The 15,480-nt window shown below is 36.0% G+C and overlaps 1 protein-coding gene across 1 annotated transcript in view; it reads right to left on the reverse strand.

The window, feature by feature from the left end:
• The window catches only part of LOC137248230 (serine-rich adhesin for platelets), a 70,869-nt gene that overhangs the window by 42,452 nt on the left and 12,937 nt on the right, over nucleotides 1-15,480 (reverse strand). The gene's annotated exons all lie outside the window — the stretch shown is intronic.

Consider the following 15,480-nt stretch of genomic DNA (forward strand, 5'->3'; position numbering starts at 1 on the left):
TTGGAGCACTCTAAATGGGTTAAAGTGGGATTTTTCTAAATTTGCCCCTACCCAAAAGTTCGACCCAAATTTGGGGGGGGGGGGGGGGGTGGTACATCAGAATTCGTTTCAGAGGTATGGTTCCTTCGGCAAAGTTTCTTATTTTGATCCCTAGAATACGATTTTCACAGAGCAATTAGCGATTTTTAAATCGACCCGCCCTAATGTGTATGCTTGAAAAATTCTTAAAAACATTTTCCATGTAATGAGTGTAGTTGGAGTGCTTTTTGGCATTTTTACTAAATAATAAATTAAAATTTGATGGAAAACAGCTTTGCATTATTTACATGTTTACAAAAACAACAAACAAAAAACCAACCAATCAGCAAAAATTCATTATAGCATATAGTAGAATAAAAACAAAAAAGTCACTAACACATTATGAGACGTGCACAAATTTGCTAATGCAATGCTATTGAAGATAGAACTTGACGTACATATTCGTTTGTATATGCAAATGTGGAAGCGTTCTTCTTTATGCATGTATGTGTGTTTGAAAGATGTGAATGGGGGTGACATTTTTCATAACAAAATTAGTTAAGGGGTTAAAAGAGGGTTATGGAAAATGTTTAGAAAATATTTTTGTCTATTACGTGCGAGGTTAAAGAACACGAAAGAATATGTCAGATGAATTAATATACATACACATTCACACACATGTATTACAACCAACATTGCCTGAACACATGCCCGACTGCCAATGCACTTGTAGTGAATTTTGAGTGAAGCTTAGCAGCAGAATACTTTGTTTTTGTACCTGGGACATGCTAATGCTCAACATTTACTAATTAGAATTTAATGAAAATAAGCAAAAATGCCAGTGGATTCTGTGGGAGAAGGGGAATGTGTGTAAATGTGTAAAGCTAGGCAGGCTAGACAAAATATTGAAGTTACAGGCATAAGTAGTTACTTAAAGAAAAGTTTACTGTAAGCAGCGAATAGTTGCTTTAAATTTGAATTAATTTTTTTAGTTATATATTTTTTTTATATATTTTGAATTAATTTTTAAGATCCACGGAAATCGTACATTGCATCTGTTGGTTTTAGTTAAAGATCTTTTGTTAGCTGCAAGAGCAACACAAAAAAGTTAATCGACTGGATGAGTCAGTAGAGCATGCGAGAATATCAAGAGGACTTTGATGACAGTTTGTGAGTGGTCGTGCCCATTGAATGGGGCGAAGCAGTCTTAATACAACAACAACAACACTATCAATGCTTGGTTTTTAGTGAAAGTTTATGTTAACTAGAGTTTAAACCAGCGTGCTTTGCACACTGAGTATATTAACTTTCATTGGATAACGCCTGGTTGTACAGGTATAAAGGAATCGAGATAGATATAGAATTCCATATATTAAAATCATAAGTATCGAAAAAAAAAAATTGATTGCGACATGTCCGTCCGTCCATCCGTCCGTCTGTCCGTCTGACCGTTAGGTTAGGTTAGGTTGAACTGGTCGATCCATGAGGACCTCACATACACTGAATAAGTCCGTAGTGTTACCAGAAGTTTGTTTTAACGACCAAAATGAAAAACCCTATCAAAAACCAGGACATATGTTATAAAATAACCCCAGCCTCTTGGAAAATACTAGAAGATTCCTAGGATTTAAGCCACTTGCTGCTTCTAGATCTGACAGCTGTATCAGTCCTAATAGCTGGAGTTTTAGCCTGGCAAGCGCAGTGCATGAGCACAGAACGTGCTCGATCGTTTCTTCATCCAGCTCGCACTTCCCACATCTGCTATCACTGACCAAGCCTAATTTAAAGGCATGTGACACCAGAAGGCAGTGTCCAGTCAGAATACCCATCATGAGTCTACAGTCTTTTTAATGATAGAAGCAACTTTGTTAGTCTAAGGTTGTAAGACCTACACATAATCTTCGACACTTTACAGCCCCGCGCTTGAACCCACGCCTTTCCTGCTTTGTCGATCATGTGCATCTCTCGCCTTCACTTAATTTCGCCCAGTCTAATTGGGAAGTCTACGGAGCAAGCTTCAAGGGATGCGCCCTTTTTAGCTAGATCATCCGATTTTTCATTGCCATCTATTCCCATATGCCCTGGGACCCAATATAGGTGTATGCTTACCCCTGTCGCGATTCTCTCCAGGGACTGCTTACACTCTAACACGCATTTAGATGCTGTGCTATGCGAGATTATTGTCGTTTGACCTTTAACACAATAACTTGAGTAAATATTGAGGTATCTTCACCAAATTTGGTACACGAGATTATCTAGATCCAGAATAGATTGGTATTGAAAAAGAGCGAATTCGGATGATAACCACGACCACTTTTTATATATATAACATTTTGGAAAACACAAAATTATTTAGTAATAATACCCCAAGAATGTTGAAATTTGACGTGCGGACTGAAATTGAGACTCTGGGTTAAAATAAAAAAAAAAAAAAATAAATAAATAAATGATAAAATCAATTTTACAAATATTATTAATCATAAATCAAAAATCGTTAAACCTATCGTATCAAAATTCGGCAGAGAGGTTGCCTTTACTGTAAGGACGCCTACTTTTATATCAACGATTCTAAAAAGGGTCGCGGACGAATAAAATAAGCTATATCTTTGCAAGTAAGAGCTTTATATCAATGTTATTTCTTTTTCCAAGTGGGTTTTTAACAGTAAATAGGAAAAACTTCAAATTTTAAAAAATGGACGTGGCACCGCCCCTTTTATGACTAAGCAATTTTCTATGTTTCGGAAGCCATAACTCGAGAAAAATTTGCATATCGTAACAAAATTGGGTACATATATTTTCTTTATAGCAGGAAATATTTATAGAAAAAATTGACGAGATTGGTTAAGGATCACGCCCACTTTTATATAAAAGATTTTTAAAAGGGTCGAAAATAATAATCTATAACTTAGCAAAAAATAGTTTTGAATCAACGATACTTCACTTATCAAGTTTTGCTGTAAGAGGAAATGGGGAGAAATTTTTCTTTGGGTGGTGCCACGTGTTATGTAGAAAAGTAATTTATCTGAAATGAAATTTGCAATTGAAGTTCACGCTGAGTATATATTGTTCGGTTACACCCGAACTTAGACAGCTTTATTTGTTTCAAGCTGGATTTAGCTTTTTTTCCTCCTTTTAGCATGAAATGTTGCGATTTAGCTCTGAACTTTTTTCAGCTTTCTTTTAAACATTTTTTAGTTTTTTTCGAAATTTTAGAAAATATAGATAAACATTTTTATATAGATTAAATTTTAAGAACATTGATTGAATTTGGGCTAGATTTAAAAACTTTGAGGGGCTACTTACTTACTTACTTAATTGGCGCTTAACCGTTTAAACGGTTATGGCCGTCCAAAAAGTCGCACTAGTCACTCCTTCTCTCTGCCAACCGACGCCAATTAGTCACACCAAAGGAGTTTAAATCGTTTTCCACCTGGTCCTTCCAGCGGAGTGGGGGCCGCCCTCTACCTCTGCTTCCATAGGAGGGTTCCGATAGAAACACTTCCTTGGCCGGAGCGTCATATTTCATTCGTATAACATGGCCTAGCCAGACGCTGCGTTTTAATTCGCTGGACTATATTGATGTCTGCGTATAGCTCGTACAGCTTATCGTTAAATCTTCTTCGGTACTCGCCATTGCCAGCACGTAGAGGTCCATAAATCTTTCGAAGAACTTTTCTTTCTTGAGGACTTGCCTGGCAAAAATATCAAGTCGGTTGGCGATAAATTTAAGTGAAAACGCTATAAACACTGGAGAGATTATCATTTACACTGAAGCCCAGATTCTCTTTGGAGTGCCAGGGTAAATATGTTGACTTTATTATGACGTCGTGAGCAAAAGAAATCAATGGTAACTTCTGCTGCTAAAAAAATGAACAGAAGTAGGGGTAGAAAACTATCCTGTGGCACCCCCGTTTTATTCTTCTTGGTTGGCACACTCCTAGATTATACATACTAATGCCTGCCAATCAATCAGTATCCGATTCACCATTTTCTGATGTAGAAATGGGTCATCTTTGTATGTCTAAGGGCGTTATCTTATCGGAAAAGTGTGACACTCATGTTGCACTCGTATATTGTAACTTTTGAACTAGATCACCCTGAGCTATAAGCTCGAAACAGTACAGAACCCGATGACAATGCAATAATATGAAAAAAATCGCCGCCAGGTGCACAAGGATCGAAATATTCAAAAAAAAAAATCTTATTTGTAGTCCGATTTGGCTTATATTTGGAACACATAATAAATACATGAATAGAAAGCGACCTACGATGTCCGATTTGGCTCATATTTGGAACAAATATTACATACAGTCCGTGTAAATGTGACATCAATATATTTTGGAGTTGGAGGAGGGACAAGCATGCGTGGTGCAGAGTCGGGTAAAGTCTTTGGAAGGATTATGTATTGAGGCCTTAGATTGTAACAAATTGTCAGGAAAGAGTCCATGTAACAATAAGTAACTAAATGAACCAAATAAAATGAGAAATAACAGGCAATTAAATAAAGACTAAAAACTTGAAAATTAAATAATAAAAAAAAAAATTTTAAGTTAAACGGGTTTATTGAAAACAATACTTGCATGAAGTAATAATAATACTAAAAGCTAGAAAATAGTTAGGTAGGTCCTAGGTACTAGTCATCACACTCATCGTCAATTTAGGCCGTTGATCAGGCATTTAGATAAAAGCGTTCAACACGCCAAATTTCTATTGATAGTCATAAGTAAGACCAACTGAACCTTAATCAGGTTATGCTACACCTTACATTTTAGAAATTTCACGCGTCCAACGCTTTTATTTATTGCCTGATCAACGCCCTAGTTTGAGCTTCATAAAACATTCGTACATAAAACTCTCATAATTTTGATGGTGACATCGTAGCCGCATATAAGCAAATAAGAACAGCTGATTTCTGTTGATTTTTGATTCGTATCTTTGAAAACCGTTTAAGTATAATACCTACATACATACATACATATGTGGTAAGTTGTTAAATTTGTCTTTTGCTTGAAACCGATTTATTTATTTGGGACGAAGTATCTATGGTTCCTAAAAATGCAGTTACCATTGTTGACAAACTTTTAAAAGACATCATTAATGTTAATTTGCCATTTTGGGGGGAAAAATATTTGTATATGGGGGTGATCTTAGACAAGTTCTTCCCGCTGTTAGACATGCGACCAGAACTTCAATTATTGAAAATTGTATAAAACGCCCACCGTTGTGGGCAACAGTAAGAATTCGACGATTACTGCTGGTTGCTCAAACTAGGAAATGGTGACTTAGAAATTCAATCAAATATATCCGAAGATACGATTAAAATACCTCGTAAATGCTACATTGATTATAATATCCTCACTGCTAAAGTCTTTGGAACAAATGAAATAAATGACAGAAATATATCTAATTTTCATTCAACAGCTATTTTATGACGATTGCTCTACTTTTAATGAGTTTATTGTATCTAATTTATTGTCAGGTGAGAGTAGAGTGTATCTAAGTTGCGATACAGTTGAGAGAGATGAAACTCATAATGTTCAGTGTTATCCAACTGCGTTTCTTAAATCCCTAAATCCTTCCGGCTTGCCCCCTCCTTAAATATGTAGCTAAAGTCTTTAATATCAATGTGTAAATAGCTATAATATGAGTATATGGGAAACATAAATTTGTATATTTTCATAACTCGGAACTATGTTTTGTATTTTGTTGCGCAAGATGCGCACGGGTCCGGCTAGTAAACTTTTAATTCTGTAACTGGTATTAAACTTGACAGTTGTCTAGTAGAAACGCCATTACCTTCCAGACACAAAGATAGAAAATATAGACGCATCGCAGTGTGAGGTGTGCACAAGAAGAAACTTTCCAGAGTGAGCCAACGAGTAAAATAAATGCCCAGTATCTTGCGTGGCCTAGTCTTGGAATTCCTCAAACTCGTTAATTTGATTTGGGCTGTGTGAGAGAAATTTTAATATCAACATCCCAAACTAAAGTAACACTTGCAAAATTTGTACATAGGATTTCCTTGTAACAAATGTTTAGGAATCAATTTTTGCTTGGCACGTCGATATACTGCTTCAATATTTATCGGTATGCTTGCAAGCATAACTTAAGTGAGTGGCAAGTGCATGCTTTAATTTAGTTTTCAATTCAAGAATGGCCTCATCAGTGGCAAGCCATCAAATTTTTTGGGGCGCACTTGTATTTGCAACCACTTAGTGGCAAATAGTGACAAAAATCTATCGATCGACCAAAACAAAATTTTCTTGATTAGCCGCTTGTATCATCAACAATCAACGAAAACTGGTTTGCTTCAAGATGAAGCACTTTTCTTAATTATCAGCTAGGTGAAATGCCATTGCTCTGCTACATTTTAATGACAGCAATTTTTTTCGTAAGAAATCCATTGAAAATTATATAAGGGTTAATGAAGGTGTGGAAATTTTATGGGCAGTGTTGCTCATTTTTACCTCAGTGAAAAAGAAACAAAAGTACCAAAATCTTGGCTACAGCGCGATTAAAAATGAATGACAAAAACTTTTTTTTGATTTCAGATGCTTTTGGTAACGCACAATGTCTGTTGTGTTACGCTTCTATAAAGGGGAAACGGCAATATAATTTTAGAAGACATTGTAATTATTTCTATAAAGATTTTGATAAATATAAGGGCGTAGACTATGACGGCGTGCGGAATTCGAAATTCGATGACTCTAGTTTGAGTCTCAGCTTGGGAGAATATAATTTCTAATTTAAAAATACAAACACATCTGTTGAAATCTTTGGCAGGATGGAAATAACTATAATGTCAGCCGATATATTTAATGCTTTTCAGCTTTTCTGTCATAATAAAGCATAATAATTTAACAAATAAAATATATAAATAAATTTAGTAAGTAATATACATAACTCATTAAAATTTAAAAACTTTAAAGATAAAAAGACGAGAACAATTCACGATCAGTCCTAAAAGTTTATTAAGCATATTTCCTTTTTACACCACTGTAGCGCAATTACTCTCTGGTATACCAATACACCCTCACGTTTCAATTTGCCCACCTACGAATTAGAGCGTAATTTAACTAGGAAATTTCATTTTAAGTCAGTTATTGACAACGTACATATCATGGAATAGACTATAATTCTAAATTGTTTTTTAAAGCCTTCTTATCTCAGAATATAATGTATCTTAAAAAGAAAGCAGAATGTAAAAAAATCAATCATATTTATTTTGTCTACCTACTGAGCACTCCAACTTTTACTTGCTTATTATTTGCATATACAGTTTGTGTGTTTATAAGCACAATTTCATACACTCATGCAAACACTTAAGTGCTATAATAATAGAAATAGTTATAACAATCATAAGGACTATTATTATTTGTGCGTTTTGTTGGCATTTAACCTAACGTCACTACGCACTTCCGCCTTTTCAATTACATACTGACATGCGTCAAAATGCCATTTCCACATACAAAAGCGTTTCATGCGCAATGGATATGAATATGAATAGTTAAGACGTTTGGCTTCTAATGCCATTGTTTCTCTTAAGTACTCAGTGAGTGTCTAAACTCAGTCTTAGCCAACTCTTTCCAAGCGCCGCCAACTTTTATCATTAGCGCACATTAGACACGTAGGTATGCATGATGTTTAGAATAACGGTATGATTATGCGCTTGTATGCGTGTGCCTTATACACCACCACCAACGCCAACGCTACTAATTCCATTGTATTACAATTTAGAAAATTCATCTTTTTTCAACTAATAACCGACAGTTAAAAAGCAGCCGTTTTATAAATTGTTATTATGATGCTTATTTTTTGTTTGTTGTTGTTGTGCCTGTAAGTAAATTCAAGTGTACATGTATGAACATACCACATGTCGCTCGAAAAACCACTTACGCATATTTATTTTGTCATTATGTCGACATTAATACTTTCAAGGATAAATGCTTAGCTTTTATTAAGCCCAAAATGCCTACAACAACAGCAACAACAACAACAACAATAAAAATAACTAATTGCTGAAGTTGCTTTTCGAAATAGTTTTTCATAAGTATGTTTATACTAATACCCAGCAAAAATTTTGATCCTTATATAAGGCTTATTTCATATGGCCAAAAAGGCTTATGTCAGCAGGCCTTAATTCTATGAGGAATATTAGTTATATGGCATATTCCTTATAATACTCATTATATTTATGTATTTATGTGATCAGGCATAAGGATTATCTGAATGATTACGTTATGTATAAGACATAAGGAATTGCTATAAGCCATTAGGAAGAATATACAAATCTTATTATAAGACTTATGAACCAAATAAAAAAGTATGACATAATGGTTTATTATGAGATAATGTTACACCAGCGGGTTAGGGGCTTAGAATATACCTGCGGCAGGTATGCCTGTCGTAAGAGGCGACTAAAATAAAAATGAAAATGCGTAGCGTAACTATTTCAAGGTGTTGCCAGTGCAAAATATAGCTTCTTCAACCTAATTGTCAACCTCACCTATTTCTTTCTTTAAGAGCCGAGGCTCTGCTGACCCCAAATTTCGCATGGATCAAGGGGCTGGGAGGGCGATATGGCATAGAAGGTCATGTGGTCATACCAAATCGGTCCCGAGATGGTGGGGCTAGTACCTTAATGGTGCTTGTTACCGGAACGTATCGGATCTCCATCCGGTAAAGGACCATTAATTAACATCGGTAACACTCCCAAAGGCCTTCGGGTACAATAACCTGATTGTATGTTTATGTATCAAGTCGAATAGGGAATAGTATGTCATAAGAAAAATAATCCAGTTTCCCTTAAAATTTATCGAATAGAGGTATGTTATATTTATCACGTATCCTTTAAATTTAGGCAACATTTATTTTTTGGTTTACCTTAGGGATAAGGCTTATTTGTATCGTAAATAATAGAATAGGCGTTACTATAAGGCATTTGATGCACTCTTATTATAAGGCTTATCTGTCAGGAGTGAAACCAGTATTCCTTATTGCGCACATCCACTTTGCTGGGTATATTACATAAATGTGTGTTTTGTATGTGTGTGTAAAATGCTTAGTTAGCTTCAACTCTTTTTTTTGTTGCCTTAATTTGAATGACTTTTTAAATAGTTTTGTTCGGTGGCACAGCATACACGTGCCTACATTTAAAATGTACCCACCCATGTTTCGAATACATCCAGAATTTAGACTTCCCCCTTTTAAGATTTCCCACCATTATGAAAATAATAAGTCATTAGCTAAAGCTGTATTTAGCTTCCGGCAAACGCACGACTAACCATTATTAGGCAAAATGTTGTTGTGAATTTGTAGCGTAGGCATTTTATGTGTGGTTATGTGTCGTATGAGTGATGTGTGGTATGTGATCAGCCTACGGCATATTCGCTTATATCATATTTTGGCTGATGTTGTTGCTTAATTTGCGTATAAGCACAAAAATGAAAATCTCTTTTTGATTGATATTTTCTGCGAATTAATGATGTTTCGTGGCATAAATACAAAGCGCAGAAGGTATTATGATTTTACAGTTATATGGGAACATCGATTCTACAGTCACTCCGATTTTACAGCCGCTCTTTGCTAAGAAATGGGGCCGATTTAAGTCGGCTTTAGACATTAATTAAGTAAAATAATAGAAAACTTGATTACAAGAAGGTTCTGATCTGAAGTGAATCCATTATCTGCAGATATCACATATATTAACTATGAAAAGTTTATTCTTCAAATATTTAGTGGTTATTTGACTATGACTAAAAAAACTCAATATTGCGAATGATGTTGGCACAGGAACGCAAAGCCTGTTGGATGTACACCAAAGGGCTCTTACGTCAGGTCCTGAGAACAATCATTAGTACTATGGCGTAATCTACAAAACTCTAGATAGATTAATAGATGTGCATATAAAATTATATATAAATGAGGAATTATTCTCTTCAGCACAAAATACTTATTAAACCAAACCAAGTCAACCGATACTGCATTGCATAAATTGGTCACAAATATAGAGAAAGCCCTGGAATACCAGGAATATGCTTTCAGGGCCGTGGAAAGGGGGCGGGGAGGGCTCGGCAAGGCAAAGCAGTATTGACAGTACTCTAACTAGGATTTCATGGATACATACATATTTTGTTGCTATAAAAAATTGTTTTAAAATTGAAAATCACTTAACTAAAATCATAAGAATCCAATCTAATACTATGGGGTAAAGTCATAGTCGAAATAAAATGTCATAAGTTAGATAAACGTTTTTGACACAATTTTATGAGCGCTATCTGTCAAAAATGCTTCAACTAACTTAAAATCACATTTTGTCCCGGTTCGGTCGTATTGCTTTCTCATTTTTGTAAAAGCCAGCGACGCTGTAAATACAGGCTGATAATAAACTATAGCGTTAATTTGAAAAAATTCGTACACTTGGCTTGTTTTGCGAAGCGCAAATTTGTGCAAACATATGAGTATGCCGTGGATAAGTTTACATAGGTCAGTTTCGCGTTAATTGTTACAAACTTCGTATTTCTTTTGTCAGTGGGACAATTATTGGTAAATTTTTTAATGTGCAGAAGTCATCACATTTTTCGGTATTATGCAGAAATTGTATAATATCTTTAGCGCAACCCCTCAGAGATGGGAAATTCTCAAGGAAAAAACTAAGTGCTCCTTGCACAGCATGTCACAAACACGATGGTCTGCTCGTGTGGATAGTGCCAAACCTTTCGCAACCCACATTACACAAGAAAATTATTGATGAAATCAAGCTTTTGAATCTGAGTTCAGAAACAGTAACGGATTTGAAAGGTATTGAAGCATATATGGGGAAATTTTAGTGTATCCTCTTAGCCTCCATTTGGCTCAAAGTGTTAACGGTAATCAACCATCGAAATCTGGTACTACAAGCTAGAAATGCCACACTGGACGTGGAAACAGAAAATGTACGTAGCCTGATTGATGAGATGAAGAAGTTCAGGATCAATGGTCGATCATACTTCAAGAATGTAAGGTTATCTAGTATTATTTACTAGGAAATATAAGGACCTCAATTGCACTAAGCCTGAGCATAGAGGCTTAAACCTACGAGAAACATATAACAGAAGAATCTAAGAGTTATACTAGATAGGAAGTTATCGTGGAAACTCAACGTGAAAGAAATAGCGAATAAAGCCGCCGCGGTGGTTGAAGGAGGCTTTATGAATGCAAGACGATGCTAAAATAGACGTAAGGCCTATCACCTAAGCTCTCCCGTTGGGTATTTACGTTCATTGTCAAAACCATACTTTACTATGGAGTCCTTGTTTGGTAGACAGGCACGGAAACGAGTACGTTAACCAAAAAAATGGGGGGTTAGGGTATTCGGTGAATCAATGATTAGCATACAAAACTACCCCGACAGCAGCATTGCATGCTATTCTACACATTGCGCCTGCAGACCTAGTGTACAAAAATATCGCGTTGGCAACCACAACAAGGCTTAAAGCCTCGGGGCATCTTGAGTGTAGGCCTTATTGCCATAGCAGTATAGCGCCATCTGATATCGGGAAAACGGAATATATGGTTCCCTGCTTGAGCTTCGAAAGAGTTCTGGGAGCTACAATTGAGCCAGAGGGTTGGTGCCAGAGTGCAGAAATGGCAGGAAATAATACACACGTGTATACGGACGGTTCCAAATTAACAGAAGGGGTCAGGTTCGCTATTTACTGTATCGATATAAAAATAAGTAGATCCTACTGGTTTCCAGGTTACTGCAGGCTGAAATAATAGCCGTGAAGAAACCAGCGGAAATTCTGGAAGGAAGCGTGCTTAAGCTGCTGTCGCGTCAATATATATATTGATAGTCAGGCGGCGATTGAAGCAATAATCTCACATATTCGCTCAGGCCGGAAAATATATCTATACTTCGTTTCCAGTTATAAAGGGAAAGGCCAATGGGTTGGCAAAGGAGTGTGCAACACTCCCTGAATCGGCGATCGACTTTTCAATCTGTTCGGGAGGAATCTAAAGAAGACTGGAGTTGCATATGATCCATCACGTAGGACAGGCATGGGCAAAGGAAACGATTGAGCACGTTATGTGCTCGCGTCCTGAGCTTGCTAGGTCAAGGCTCTTAGGGGCGGCAGAGTTACCAGATCTAGAGGCAACAATTATGATAGGTCCTAGACATCTTCTAGTATTTAGCAAGAGGATGGAGTTATTCTATTACATAAGTCCTGGCACCCTATTGGAGTTCATCAGTTTGGCAGTCAAACAAATTCTGGTAACACTATGGACACATTCAGTCTATGTGAGGACTTTATTGACCGGCCAGTTCAACTTACCCTAAACTACAAATAAGTAGGAAGAGAATAACAAATTGCTAGTTTTCGCCAGCCATTGGCCGAAGGTGTTATTTCTCGATATGTAGTACGACAAAGTTTTAAATCTAGGCTCAAACTTTTAACCGTTTATGTGCATTAGACTGGACATATTTTGTATGAAAAAATTTAAAATTTAAAGAAAACGGCGTACCTCCTAATCAAATTATTTCTTTGTATGTAGGTAATAAAATTCCAAACTCTTGGGCAGATAACTTCAGGTTAAGGCGTGGCACATTTTCATTGAAAATGCCCAGAATCGGGTTTTTTTGTAATTTTCGAGAGCCTTGTCCGACAAAACCTTATAAAAAGTTGTTAATATGCTATTTATCTTCTAAAGTGTATTTATAACAATTAAAAGAATGGAAACTGTTTTTGGAAACAGGCGTGGCAGCGCCTCTTATTTGATCATTCATTGGGTACCGTTTCTGAAACCGTAACTCCAAGACCGTTTGACGTAACATAAACATTTTTAAATGGGTGTGGTAACCTCTTTTGACCAATGAAGAAGAATTAACTTACTATAAAGAAACTCTTTATACTTATTTCCTGTACAAAGAGGAATACTTCTTATAAAAGACACCCAAAATCATTAAATATACACCCCTCCATGGTCGAAGGCAGTGGTCGTAAGCTAGTGAAATAATGATTCGCGATCACTTCACACATATTAGCCATTACGCATTGAGTTTTCGAGCTCCGTATCCCTCTCAATTCTCACGGAATGCTTTGGATCATTGGGAGACTGGAGAAAGAGAGGTCGTGATATGTACAAATAAGTTGGCAGATATCGCCGTTGTGTTTCATTTAAAACATGCGGCTAAGGGCCAAGCAGCGCATTTATTTTTGAAAAAGGATGTTTATTAAAGGCAGCGTTGCAAAATTTAAGACTTCGTTTATTTGGGAACCAGCATTAACACAAGCAACAACATCAGTTCTTAAATCCAGAGAAGAATTCCTCTTGACAACAAATGCTACTTAGGACTAGGTAGGCAATAGAAAAAGGAAGTCGTCTCTCGGTAAAGAAAATCATGCTCTACAAGTCACTTATCGTACCCGTCCTGCTATATGGGGCAGAAACATGGACCATGACAATATCAGATGAAGCGGCTTTAGGAGTGTTCGAGAGAAAAATTCTTCGAAAGGTTTACGAACCTCTACGCGTTGGCGATGGTAAGTACCGAAGAAGATTTAATTATGAGCTGTACGAGCTTTACGCAGACATCGACATAGTCCAGCGAATTATAATGCAGTGGCTACGCTGGGCATGCCATGTTATGCGAATGAAAGATGACGCTCCGGCCAAGTAAATATTTTTATTGGAACCCACATATGAAAGCAGAGCAAGAGGGCGGGCCCCACTACGATGAAAAAACAAGGTGGCAGAAACTATTTAAATTCCCTTGGTATGACTAATTGGCGCCAGTTGGCTGAGCGAAGAAGTGATTGGCGTGCTTTGTTGGACCGCCATAACCGTTTAAACGGTTAAGCGCTGTCATACAGTTGTCAAAAGGGGGGTATTTATTAAATGATTTTGGACGATTTTATTAGAAATATTCATATTCATAAAAAAGAAGGATATATACTTTCTTCACAATAGTTCTAGTAATTCTTCTTCCAGTAATGGCTATCGAAACGCAGAATAATGAATGATCGAAGAAGGAGTGGTGAAACACCTATTTCAAATATTTTAGTTTCTTAAATTTCTTGTTATAATGGTATTTTCAAAGTAAAATATTGATATGAAGAGATTTTTCGCAAAGATAATACCTTTTACATTGCTCTATGATTCTTTATTAAAAAAAAAAATGTTTATAAAATAGGCGTGCTCCTTAACCAATGTGGGAGAAATATGTGTAACGGATTTTGACTTGATACGTCAATTGGTCTTGCTAAACGTTGGAAAATGCTTGATTGATGGAAAGTGCCACGAAATGTCAAACATTGTTTTCTTTTTTCATTTTCTTGTTATAAATACTCTATAAATAAAACAGCTTATTTACAACTTTTTATAAGGTTTTGTTGGGCATTATTCTCGAAAAATAAAAGTAAATGGGTTTGAACATTTTCAGTTAGAATGTGCCACGCCTTAAGCTGGCGTAATCTACCCAGGAGTTGTGATATTTATTACTTGCATAAAAAGGAATACATTGGGGGCGGTACAGTCTTTTTACGGAAAACACACTTTTAAGACCACTCTAATGTGCATATATTTCCGTCCTCTTCATCCGTCTCAAAATTTACTTTCTAGTGAAAGGTGGTAAGATGCCTGAACAGAGTAAAGTAAATGTGAATATGAGACATCAGAAAACTTAGCTCATCTCTAAACCAAAACTCAAAAGTGAGTACGTAAAATCGTTCCAAGCTAATTAATTTAAATGTCTTCAACGTGAATTTCGTTATAAATAAAATCTGGGCGAGTATCGTGTTATACGATAACGGATCGAAAACCAATTCGACTCATATGAAACTGTCAAACTTTTTATGAAAATGATAAATTATTATGGGTTTAATAAGTACACGAGGTCTCTAGATCACGTATGCCATTAGTCCGATTCACCAGCTACGAACTCTCTGGATTTGAAAAATTGATTTCGATCACGGATCGCAGAGCACGATACATGCCCTGTTTTTTCTCTCATTTGAGACGTTTCCATACTTTGCTTAAATGTAAAATCAAAATTGCCGCTATTTCCCGAGTGGCCTGAAAAAAAATAATTGGAAATTAAGTTTGTGAAACAGTTGAAATATTTAAATATAAAATCTGTAGAAAAGTAAATTTCTAATAAATGCACTATTGTGGTAAAGTTTAAAACCTACAGCAGAGAGCTTTTTAAATACGCGCCTGTGTGTGTGTCTGCCTAATGTTGTTGTTGTGTTTTTTTTGGGCTGCTGGTGGCTGAATTGGAGGAGTTCAACTCAATGCAACAAGAATTAAGGTACATTTTTACGCCGATTCATTGCAGAAAAAATATAAAAAAAATTATTAGAAAAATTAAGTTAAAATCCAATTTTATAATAAAACAAAAAAATATAAAAAAACTCTTTAAGAATGCAATACATAGAATAAGTTTGAAAACATACATACATACATACATAAGTAGTATTGAGT

The sequence above is a fragment of the Eurosta solidaginis genome, chromosome 4 (genome assembly GCF_040869045.1).
Source record: "Eurosta solidaginis isolate ZX-2024a chromosome 4, ASM4086904v1, whole genome shotgun sequence".
Lineage (NCBI taxonomy): Eukaryota > Metazoa > Arthropoda > Insecta > Diptera > Tephritidae > Eurosta > Eurosta solidaginis.